The sequence below is a fragment of the Cryptomeria japonica genome, chromosome 2 (assembly GCF_030272615.1).
Source record: "Cryptomeria japonica chromosome 2, Sugi_1.0, whole genome shotgun sequence".
NCBI classification, from domain to species: domain Eukaryota; kingdom Viridiplantae; phylum Streptophyta; class Pinopsida; order Cupressales; family Cupressaceae; genus Cryptomeria; species Cryptomeria japonica.
In genome coordinates this window covers 317,274,657-317,288,347 of record NC_081406.1, presented here as the reverse complement: position 1 = coordinate 317,288,347, position 13,691 = coordinate 317,274,657, and positions in this window count along the sequence as shown.

The window sequence follows — 13,691 nt, the reverse complement described above, 5'->3', positions numbered from 1 at the left end:
TTCTTACTGATTGGTTCATTATATTTTTCTTGGTTTTTTTTTTCATTTTAATTATGAAAAATAAGAAGAAAAAATAAGGTGTTCACATGTTGTCTTCGTAATATGCAATGAATGTGAGTTGGCAGATCAATTTCGGTTGTTAACATTCTCCTATTCAACAGTGACCATTAATCAAATCACAGTATTTTGAGCTTGGTAACAGATTCAGTAAGGTATGTAATTCTTTATTTGTCTTTCAAATTTTGTCTCATTTTGCTTACATATTCTGTGGCAGCATAACATATGGGCAACTGGTGAGGATTTCCTGAGGGTTTTTGAGTATGCTTCCGTATTTTGCTTTCGGCTTAGTGGATGTTACCTCTAACCATTTGTTGATGCTAAGCAAACATTTCAGTGTTTAGGTTCTCTACTCTTTTCTAGAAGGTGAGTATTCAGAAATTCTATTGACAATCGGGTTGTGTTTTTACAATTGTTTTGTTGCTGAATGTTCTACCTAGCCTAGTTCTCCATAGCACTGGTATTATTAGTTTAAAGTTGGCTCTCCAATTTATAGAGATATTGGTAAATCAGCCCCTTTGTGGTGGTTTTCCCTTCTAGGATCAGATTCTATCAGTATTGACTTGATTTACTTGCATTTCTTATTTTTGGTCAGCATTCCATTTTGGAGCCTTCACTTGACCCTTTGTTATTAATGGTGGGTATATTTGTTTTTAACCTAGCAATTTTGTTTCACAATGTTAGTCTATCAGGATGACTCTTAAAGTTGAGAGCTATATGAGTGGTCAGACCCTTAAAGGATATTGGGTGCTCGTGTTTAATCGTTGGTTGCTTTCCCCTCTCTTTTGTAAGGGTTTCATAATTTCATCTGTGTTTCTGCAACTACGCTAGTAGGCATGCATGCCTCATTGAATTTGTTTCAAAACCATTGTTCTAACAGAAGCATTAAACTCAACATGCATGTCTACCACTGCAACTGCAACAAAATCTGTGAGAAAAATCACTCAAAGCTCTAAATGGGCCTGTCATTTGCAATTAAGTCTTCACTTGTTGGAAATCTCATCATATAGTTTAAGTTGTGTCCTGATGTTATTTCTTTATTAAAATGATGCTACAACAAAAAATAATGATAGAAATAACTTAAAGCCCTAAATGGGCTCACCATTTGCAACTAAATTTTTACTTGGAAATCCCGTCAAACTGGTGTTATATATTTATTGAAAGGGTATAGATTAGAATTATGCTACAAAATGGATTATTATTCAGATTTTTATGAGCCACTCAAAAGGCATTTATATTATGTTCAAAACACTAAGATTGTGATTCAAGTATTAGTGCAACCAACAGTATGATTTTTCTAAGATGCGATGGTTATATATGCCATGATGTCAGGTATTTATTTTCTTCTTGCTTTAACATTCTTGAGATCATTTCTTTTACAAGTTGGGCAATAACAAAGCATCAACTTTATCGTAGAAGGCATAGATATTTAAATACTTAATGCATGAGCTTTAAATGTTGCAAAATATTGCTTGGTTTTGATTCTGAAATTGCACCTTCTAACATTAATGTTAAAAACATAGTACTTGTAGTTGAGTTTTATAAGGAAAGAAAGAATGAGATTGTATTAATTCCAACAAATGGCCAAGGTCAAAGGGACTGGAACACATCATTTTGGTTCAAGGCAACAATCACTGCATTCTAGTCTTTGTGAGCCTTGGCTATCTGTTGGATATACGATCTAATCCACTTCATCATGATGTTGATTAACAGATTATATTTGTGGTTGCATGTTTATTTGTATTTCCTCTAATATGCAAGGAGGTATCAACAGGATCATATCCTTCACAGTATAGTACTGTAAAATTCATCGAGGGAACCAATCTCAAATAACTATCTAGCTTGATAGGCAATCAGGTAATAATTTGATTGTTTAAACATCTTTATGCTTGCCTTCAACCTTTTCACATTTTGCAGTGGTCTATTCATATCAAGCTAAAAATATTAATTTTTGAACGAATGCAAAAAGCAGGTTCAACTCTTTAAAGGCATAAGAGTTCCAATTTGCATCCATTTTGAGTACATGTTATTTATTGTCAGCTAAAAGGGAGAATTGCTTTTTAGAGGTGAAAAGCTCAGCATTTTGGCATTTGTGGTTTATTTTTGGGTATGCTTTCTCAATCTCTTTATTTCATTTCAACTAGGATTTGGAGAAAATTTTATATGTAAGGATGCTTGTTAGCTGCATCCATAATTAGTTTATATGTTTCATTTTTGTGTTAAATGAGGTAGCATAGATTTGAATGGTTACTACCATTGTCCAGTTTTATATGTTAAACACAGTTCTCATTCATTTTAATTTTTCCAATATAGGTTAGTTCGGCTTTATGAATTCAATATATGCTTCAAAATTACATGTTTTTCATTATTTTTTGCACCAGTATAAAGTTTTATTTTAGATGTTGGAATTGTAAGTACAATTGTTTATGCCACTTGGTTAGATGTGATCAAAGCCCTGAACAAGCTGTAGCAAGACGTTCTTTCTCTCCCCTAAATGATCTACCATGGTTGTTTGATCAGATATGAGTAATATGAATATGAATATAAGTATATGGAAAATATTGTGAAGGAAGATTACTTCAGAATCTCGCTTTTATTCCATCAAATAAGGGAGGAGTACCTTTATTTATACGCACAAACATACATTAATTGAGAAATGGACTCCCAAAATGTAATTGCAGAAATTAGTACTAATTTGTTTCTTTTTGTTGTTGTATAATGACAAATCTTTTGCACACTATCTTATTTTCCACTATCTATAGATTTATAAAAAATCTTGTGTTCACAATGATGGCAACAACAAACTACAAATTCTTAACAATCAAGGCTGAGATGTACTTTAGTCAAGGCTAATCTAAGAAAATAACTCCAGAAGGAGATTCACTCACATAGAAGTAGATTTTGCAAATAAATAGACAAATGTTTAGCTATGGTTTCACTTGGCAGTAATCTGGCATACATAAATACAATTGACTTGTGCATATTGTGTAGCCATAATTAGTTTTTCATATTGCTCTTCACAAAAACCTAGAACTTTCACATGTATCAAGACACTTAAGTTGTCATGTAGTTGCCAGATGTCATGCTACATAATAGAGAATATCATAGATTGAATGCATGGTGAAAAGATGAGTTTAATTTAAATCTATATGAATTCCATGGATACCACCAAATTCATCTAATTTATTTACTTTTGGCTGGGAAATCTTTTTTTTTTGTTTTGTTTTATAATTTTCTATTCATATTTATCATGTCCAAGTTCAATCATTTACAAAGATATTGCTATTGCTGGAAAGATCTCTAAATGTACTTTCTAATGGCATTCCATATTTCTATTTCTATTACTAATTTAATTTTTTACCTTATGTATTTCAGGAGTAGACTCCAGGGCACATAGTGGCTTGCTAGATTCACAAGGCATCTTTCCCTAAAAATACGCTTAACATATACCATTGGAAAGCTATTACAATGCTTGCTTAAAATAATGGTATTCAGTTTACTTGTCGTGCCCAAACTTTTGGGAAAAAAACAGAACAACAAATTTTTTTTTGAACAACATAAACTCATAACATAGCCTACGCTATAAGGAAAACAATTGAATTTTTTCTTAACTAAGTTGTAAGTGGAAATGTTTATTAACATTGGGTTAGCTAACTCGCATCAAAAGGGCGACATTAAAATGAGGGCTAATTATTCCCTAAGAGGGTCCTCGCAATCTTACTAGTTAATTTAATCAGCCTAATTAATTTGTCGCTAATTAAAGTCGAGGGATATCTAGATATCTCAAGTACATTTAAATTATGCCGGGCTAATTTAATGATGACGAGGATATCTTAAATTAAAAATTTAATTAATCGAGCACACGCAAACTTTATTATTTAAATCTAACCAGTAAGGGTTCAAATTCAATAATGTCATTTGCCAATAAATATAATTTTATACTATAGTCAATTTTAATTTCCCCTAAACCTTCAAATTTGACGATTTAAATAATCTGGCCAACATTGGCCTCATAGGTTAAAAATTCATTTAAATTAATTAATAATTCTCGTTTACAAATTTTCTCCAAATTAATTCCCACTTGACATCCATATTTAATTGGATATACAAAATAACTATATAGCTTCCCTAGTTAAATAAATTAAATCAATTATGCGATTAATGTAACCATATAACATTAATCTTCATTTTAAATTCTATAAAATAAACTATATTAAAATTAATTTTTTCCCAAATCGAATAAAGAGTTTTAAATTAATAACACATAGAGCTAAAATTAAATGGGGGAATCTTTTTCAAAATTTAAAAAGTATTTCCCTCTCTTCTTTTTTAATTAATATTTTAAATCTCAAACCCTAATTAGGGTTGAGTAATTATCTTCTCCTATATTTTATTTAAATCAATTTAATAATCCCTCTCTCTTTTTTTTTATATTATTTGCTAACCCTAACCCAAATATTGGCTAGGGTTGCAATTCTAATTTTCCTTTATTATTTAAATGCTAACCCTAACCCGAAATTGGATTAGGGTTGCATTTTTAACAACTAAGATTCCTTTCTTTCCTTCTTTATTGCTTTTACCCTAACCCGAAATTGGGTTAAAGTTTATTATTTTATATTTATTTTTTTTGTGTGTCTCTTGTGTGTTATGCAGGGTCGAACTAGGGCAACGCGGTGGCCGAATTTGGGCAAGGCGGCGGCCGAATGGAAGGGTAGAGGCCGAGAGGAGGTCGGGTTTCACAGTGCAGGGCTCCCCCCGGATGCCACTGTGCGTACACACAGTGGCGGGCGGTGTCGTCCACTGTGTGTAAGCACAGTGGCGGCCGCGGGCCGTCCACTGTGTCTACACACGGTGGCGGCACCTCCCGCATCGTAAACATAGTGGCTCAGCCCGTGAGTCGTCCACTGTGTTAACACACAGTGGTTCGGTCCTATGCCCCTGATTTTTGTTTATTATTATTTTATTTTCTTTCCTAGTTACAATGTTTTAAAATGTGAATATATATATAAACAGATTCAAGCATATATCTCTATGGAATGTTAGAAATGTACAAGCAACCCTTAGATAGATATAGTTGTATATTTTTTGTTATATTTCTTTTTTTTTATATACAGAGATAAAACAGAATTAATGGCTTCTACCTGTATCTCTAGGTTTTTCTACTATGCTTAAATCTGAATATGTATCTCTTTTTTCTTTTTTTTGAGATAAAGGAAAATGACAGTAATACATATAACTACAGCAACATTTAAAATTTTGCAGGAAAGACACTTAAAACATTTTCATTTATTTTTCTGCATCCCTTTTTTTTTATACAAATTACATAGATAATAGAGGGCAGATTGCAGTTAAATGACAGGTTCAAATAAAATACAGTTTTCTTATAATTGATAGATTTCAGAGAAAAGAAACAACATTCACATTACAGCCTTTCAGTCACAACACTTTTCTTATAAATTTTTTTTTAAAAACAACAATAGTCAACTTTTACAATGAGGGTAATTTACCCCAACTGGTCTCTCATTCCTAATTTTGAGGACTTAAATAAGATAATGCATTTCTTCATATAAAATAAAATACAATATAAATCTCTTCACTTACATTTCTGTAACTCAAATATAAGATTACATTTCCTACTCTTTCATTTTAACAAATTACAATATTACATTATTTTCCTTTCTTGCTGCTACTTAAAGTAAAATCTGCAACTCCTAGCTTTCTTTCCTCTTTCCAAGATCCTGCATACAAAACATAAGACTATGACCATGGGATGCTCACCTCTCAGCCTAGGCTTACTAGAAGCCACCCCCAATCTTGGAGAACCAAGTCCTAGACGGGTTACACTCAAGCAAACACAAACAAGCAAGGGGAAAAGCACAACAAACACATTCCCATTCCCAAGCTGAAACTTCATCACATAATGTGATGTTTTACTAGGGTGGAAGTGGACCAACTACCTTTGAGGAGATCTGCTAGATAATAATGAGGACTTAAATAACATATTGCGTTTCTTCATACAAAAAACAAATACAATATAAATCTCCTCACTTACATTTCTGTAACTCAAATATAAGATTGCATTTCCTACTCTTTCATTTTAACAAATTACAATATTACATTCTTTTCCTTTCTTGCTACAACTTAAAGTAAAATCTGCAACTCCTAGCTTTCTTTCCTCTTTCCAAGCATCCTGCATACAAAACATAAAGCTGTGACCATGGGGTGCTCACCTCCCAGCCTAGGCTTACTAGAAGCCACCCCCGAGCTTGGAGAACCAAATCCTATACGGGTTACACTCAAGCAAACACAAACAAGCAAGGGGAAAAGCACAACAAACACATTCTCATTCCCAAGCTGAAACTTCATCATATAATGTGATGTTTTACTAGGGTGGAAGTGGACCAAGTACCTTTGAGGAGATCTGCTAGATAATAACTCACAGCCAACTCATGGCATCCAAGAACACAACAAGACTCATCTTAACCTCATATCCTTATGACCCCCAAAGGCATACATGTCATATATTCTCCCCTTATGACCCCCGAATGCATAAACAGAACTATGCAGCAAGGGTCACATGGACAAACCCTTGAGATCACTCTCATGATGAGAGCCTCTCACTCTAAGGTTGTTAAACTCCTTCCACCCCCAAGACCATTTTGCCCTCCCAAGGGTAAGATGGTCTTGGATACACCCAAAGCACAATAAAATGCATAACAAAAGTAAAGGGAGAAACCACATAAAAACCTTCACAAATACAATACAAGAAAAATTACAATATTTTCATTCAAGCATTCTACAAACAGATTTTAACATATAAGCAAGATAATGCACCTACCTTGAATCTGTCAAGGGTATTCTAGGGAAAGCTTGGAGAAGAGCAACCCAATCCACAAAAATTTTCTGCAACACTTAACCAAAAATCCCTATTCCAAACTGGTTTTCTTTCAAATTTTGCAAGATCTCAAAAAATGGAGAGTGGGTGATTAGCTCACTAAGCCTCAATCTCTAGCCCAAGAAGACTTCTCTCACTCCTTCCAACCTCTTGGATAGAGTGAGGGACTCCCATTGGTTGGTCTTCCCTAGGTCTTACACACTCCCTAACCAAGACACCTCAAGAAGAATAAAATGGGGAAGAGGAATGACACATACCAAGAAGGTTCTCTAACCAAGGATGGTACTCCTATAGATGAAATTCGTCCATCTTGGGAAAACCACTTTTTTGGGTGGTTAAACAAGCCCTAGGGGAAGGACACATGGTCAAATTTGACCTTCACCCATAGGAACCCCATGAGGCCTAATAAAAATGCTTTAAAACTGACTCTAGGAGTTGATTTAACCCTCAGAAAGTCCAACTAGAGTTAACCTACGGGTCAACTCTGAGTTGACCCTCCTTATGGCTCACTATCCTAGATTTCTTGGAACCTTCAAGGACAATTTGGAAATATATCAATTAAACAAAAAGTAAATCTCTCAAAAAGGTGACATGACAATTGCCAACACAACATACAACATATGTGTCAAGTGACACTACAAAATAATTCCACATCACAAATACACACATGGCAATTGTCCCTTGAATGATTTAAACAATTTATACTCATGCAAACATTTATGTTTACGAATAAAATACAATACATACGGAGTGTTGTCTCTCCAAATAGACAACCCCTAATTTTACGAACGTACATAGACCTAGGCTTGATTCTCCATAATATTTTCATGGTCACATGGATAATTTCTTGCGCATCTCAATTTAAACATTAGTACTTTCCAATAGCCTCATATAATATTAAACACGTAATCAAGAATACAATTCAATCACTCTGCATAGAATTGACATTATACAATACAATTTGCCACATATCAAAGCAATTCACATAAACAATTCATCATAATCCTCATAATTTAATCCATTCATAAGATATGCAAACATGTTTCTAGCATCATAATAAAGTCCTGCAAATCAAATAATGACATACATCCTCTCAATGTTATCCTATTCTAGAATCACATAAAATTATATACCCATAATGCATAGAAACGAAGCATCAATATACCAATGTTATCCAATTCCTGGGATCATCTAAAATTCTATATCCATAATGCATAAAAATAAAGCATCCATAATAATTCCAACATGAAAACACTGAAATGCTAGGATGGGTCGGGGTAGGGCCTCACATTACCTATTGTTGCCAATAATTGTGCTGGTAACATGAACAAAGAAGTATTAATCATTTTAATTTTTATGCGAAATTCAATTTATTGTCATGTTTACTGTTTCATGAGAGAATATCTATAAGTGAATAGGTAAAGGCTATCCTTTGGGATAATTTAAGGCTTTAGATAGATTACAATTATTACAAAAATAGAAGACTGAACGTTAAGATTTAACAGATTGTAAACAAAATTCCAAATTGTCATCATGTATTTCTCAATCAGTCTGTGTGAACCTCCTCATGTCTGAAACCTGGAGGGCAGGACCATGTGATGACATAAAACATTTTATTGAATCAGTTACAGTGGAAGATACAATCACATAAGTGGCTTAAACTTTTAAATTCTAGTTATGACATTCAACTGGCTAGACCATTTTCAGTAGCAGTCTCTGAATATAAAATATTTTTGCTTCATATGAATTCTTTTGTTACAGCATTGACTTGGCTGTATTTTTAATTTACAACATATCAGAACTTAAGACAATTTCCGAAGTTTAAATTGGAGAGGCTTGTTCAATCAAAGACTAGGAAAATCAACTGTCGTATCGTAGCCTAGTTTTGTATGTACTAATTATCATCTATTACTATATTTGGTAAGTTTTGAATCAGACCATAAATTAAATTTAACTCTAGTTCATGTACACTGTGAGCTAATATCCAGGCTTACTATTTGTGTAGGAAATCAAGTTTTTAGAAATAACCTGTGTAATGCTCAGGGACAATTTCACTTCTTACTAAAAATAATTATCCGTTATTTCAAATATGTAGATCTCATGTCTGATATTTATATGCTCTGTAGCTCTTTTGCATGCCCACTTCTTGTTGCAGCCCATCCTACAAAGCTAACCCAATTTGCCCTTGGATTGTCAGTTGGAATTGTGCAAGTTTTAGATCCCTTAGCATTTGAAGTCAATCCAATGATAACATTGATTTTTGAGCTTGTTACTCATTGTACTATTATATCATACTAGTTTTTAGCCATCCCTGGACAATCTCTTCAACATTGAGCATATTTCTTCTGCTTCAGGATGTGAACGGTCATCTGCGACAAATTCATGCACTATGTTATTTATATCAATCCAACTTCGCCCGGCCTCCTTTTTCACACAACGGTCCCTCATCATTTTCCTAACCCTTGCTGCATCTTCCCATCTATTAGCTGCAGCATAGATGTTTGAAAGCAATATATAAGTTGCAGAGTCATTTGGTTCCAACTTAAGAAGACATTCTGCTGCAAATTTTCCTAGATCCATATTTCCATGGATTCTACAGGCACCGAGTAAACTTTGCCACACTGAAATGTTTGGTTCAAGGGGCATTTTCTTGATAAAGTCCTCTGCCTCTTCCAACAGTCCTGCGCGTCCTAGAAGGTCAACCATGAAAGCATAGTGTTCCAATCTTGGTGTTACACCATACTCTTGACTCATTGAATTGAAATAATGGCGTCCTTCATTCACAAGACCGGCTCGACTGCACGAAGAGAGGACACCAAGAAATATGATACGATCTGGCTTCATACCCCTACTCGTTGCATTTGGCTCATTTGGCTAAAAAGCTTAAGGACCTCCTCCACGTAACCATGCTGAGCATATCCAGCAATCATTACAGTCCAAGATAACAAGTTTCTCTCTGACATTTTGTTGATTACATCGTATGCATCGTCTATGCTGCCACATTTTCCATACATGTCAATGAGTGCACTTCCAGCAAACACGTCTGATTCAAATCCAATTTTTAGGATGAATGTGTGGATCCACTTACCCTTATCCAGATTTACCAGAGATGCACAAAGAATGCTGCCAAAGGTGAAAGAATTGGGCTTCATGTCTGCCCGTTGCATTAGGCCAAACACTTCCAGGGATTCCTCACACTTGCCATCTTGGGAATTTCCATAGCATTCCATGAAATCACTTCCCTCTCGGGCATTTTTTCAAACATATGTCGTGCGCCTTCTATGCTACCACATTTGCTGTACATTGTAACAAGGCTGTTTCCAACATTTACATCCAACGCATACACAGTTTTTAGAACGAGGAAATGAACCTGCTTCCCACTTTGCAGCATTTCTGAGGAAGAATATGCACTGAGCAAACTAACATAAGTAACCTGATTTGGCATAATGTCTGACATTCGCATTTGTTTAAATAGCTGGGTAACATGCTCGCTCTGTCCATCTTGTGCACATACAGTAATCATTGAAATCCATGAAACTACATTCCTAGTAGGCATATTGTCAAAAACTTTGCATTCACCTTACATGTTCCTACATTTAGCACTCATAGAAACAAGGGTGTTGCAAACCGAAACATCTATTTCAGATCCAGTCTTAATTATGTGGGCATGATTTTATTTGCCAGACTCCAGTTCTTCTAGGTCGGCACATGCAGTTTGGATGCTGGCAAATGTAATATGATCTGGCTTAAACCCTGATTGCTGCATTTGTTCAAATAATTGAAGGGCTTTCCTATCCCAGCCTTCTTGAACATATCCTGCAATCATAGCATTCCATGTCACCCCATCTCTTTGAGGCATTTTATCAAATATGGCTCGTGCACCCTCCACACTGCAACACTTAGAATAAACAGTGATAAGAGCATTCCCCACAAAGATATCAAATCCAAATCCGCTTTTAACAATAGATGCCTGTATCTGTTTGCCAATTTCCAACGCCTCCAGGCTGGCACACACCCTGAGCACACTTGTAAAACTAACATAGTCAGGTTTCTCGCCTGCCTGATACCTTTCACAAAAAACTTCCAGGGTCTCCTCATTATCTCCATTGCGAGCATATCCTCCAATTATGGTATTCCATGACATGAGATCTAGTTGAGGCATTTTATCAAACACTTTGCACGCAGACTCTAAATTCTCACATTTTGCATACATGTTAATCAAAGAATTGCAAACAACTACTTTCCATTGTAAACCACTTCGTTCTTGACTACACAAAGGCACTTAAAGTTAATGAGGTGGAGAGGATTTATGACAAATCAATAAATATGAAAATATATAAAATTAACATATTTTAGTAAATGCTTATTTAAAAAATCAATAGTATTTGAATTTATTGAAAATATTTCTACAACAAAAATAAATCTAATATAAAAAATAAACAAACATATTATAAATAAGAAATAAACAATGAGATGTAAAAATAGCATGCATGTGTTGCATTAATCAAACAATTGGCACACCAAAAAACTCATAGAGTGACCCTCTTCACTAGACAGTACCTAATGGGTATTCAATATTATTGATTTATGTGTATTTGAACATTCTTTTTTGTATTGACTTTTGGAAGTTATGAAATGGATATTTGAACATTTGCTATTCTTTCAATTGGAGGATACTTCATTTGAATATTTACATATTAAAACTCAATTTGGAGCATTTTTTCTCAATGAAATAGTCCTCCAATTTATTTATTTATTTATTTTCTATTTTGTGTTTAATTTTTTATATTTCACAATGTGTTTACAATAAGCGTAAATAATCTTTTTCATATATATTTTATGTTTATGTATGCATTGAAAGTCCCTTAATGCTAGTGGATTCAGTAGTAATGACGAATTAAATAAGAACTTTTACACAAATATTTTGTTTTAGAGCAAAGCAAAAGAATCAATGTGAAACCATTTTCTCCTGCTAGAAGTAAATTCACGAGTATAGGGCATATCTAGGCTGGCCAAAGAGCTGGATTAGCTTTATATTGGGCACATTGCCTTTCTCATTCTCTATCCATCTCACAATCACACTAAGCCTAGAACATAGGAAAAATTATCTATTAGCTTGCAAATATATTTAGAATAAAAGGTTGATTGGAGAACAAAACTTTGAGAATAGTACACCTCAACAAACAAAAACAATATAATCACCATTCTATGGAATAATTGCAGTTAGAACTAATACAAAAAGCCAACATTGATTTTATAGTTACGATTTCATTCCTTCTAAAACCCCCTTATAAAATCTATTATGCTCAACTGGATGTCTCATAGGATCACAATTATCCACAAATAATGTTGTGAGCAAATTTTAATGCAATTGTATCCATTACTTTGATAGGCTTTTTTGTGAGTTAGTTATTCATATATCAACTAACTTCAACATTTTGTAACCAAGCAGGGTTCACTATACCCATTGCATGTTGTATATGCAAACTAAAAGCTGGGTCTATTGAATTTTTTGCTTCTCATTAAACCAACATTTTTGGCCTTGATAAAATATCAACAAAGCATCTTGTTTTGTACATATATTATATATTCAACATTTTTCTCTCATAATTTCTTCAAAGTGTAATGTTGGTTACTTAGTAAATGAGCTAATGAACATGTTGTTCAATGTATGTATTGCTAAATGTGTAATTCATTGATATATATTAAGCTTGTTGGTAGACATCACATGCTACTATTTTGCCAATATTTGATCATACATCGACCTTTTTGCAAAATTATGTACATTAGATGCATGCAATGCAAATATCTAATGAAACCTAACATTGCGATACATTTGCTTCTTGTTGCAATAAATACACCCATCTTTTGTTGAGGTGTAGTATTATGAACACCATTGCATTGATTTCTTATCAATTGAGCTACACAAATATTGGCAGTGTTGGTCATCACTTCTAGCCCGAGGAAGACAAATATATAAGTGCTATGGTCGGATTCCTTCAGGTCGATATCGACAACATAAAGGTTGTGATTATATTGTAATAATTAATTACATTATATTTATTGTGATAATATTAAATTATTGAGAGATAATATAATTATATTATTATGTGATAAATAATTATATTATAAATATATTGTATAGTTATTATATTATTATTAATATAATTATTGGAGACCAACTTGGAAGAGTGGTGACCCTTGGTGAAGGGGCACCATTGATAGGTATAAAGGAAGAATAAATATTCCTCTCTAAAGAATTGGATGATAGAATAATATATACAAAATGCGTATACATCAATTTAACAAATGTTGGTGTTGGAAATAAGCCACACCCGGACCGATGATGGACTGGTCCAAGAGGGGCCAGTAGCTCAGTGGTAGAGCACTCCGGCAGCGTATGGAAGGTCCTAGGTTTGAGTCCTAGCTGGTCCATGTCTCAACATGGTATCAAAGCTAGGTCCAGGCTAGGAGCCATAAGCACACGAGAGGTGTGGCTGAAGGGGGGTATTGGTGTTGGAAATAAGCCGCACCCGGACCGATGATTAGGATGTCACTTCTATAAAATAATTAATAGATGAGGTATTTCAAAATTTTATTTTTTATATTATGTTGTATAATTTTTTAATTAATTTAAATATTATTAATTGATTTTATAGGTGCTTTTAATAGAGTATACAACTAGCATATCTATCTTTACAAGATTATAAGTAGATATCATATTTGTTCATATTTGTGC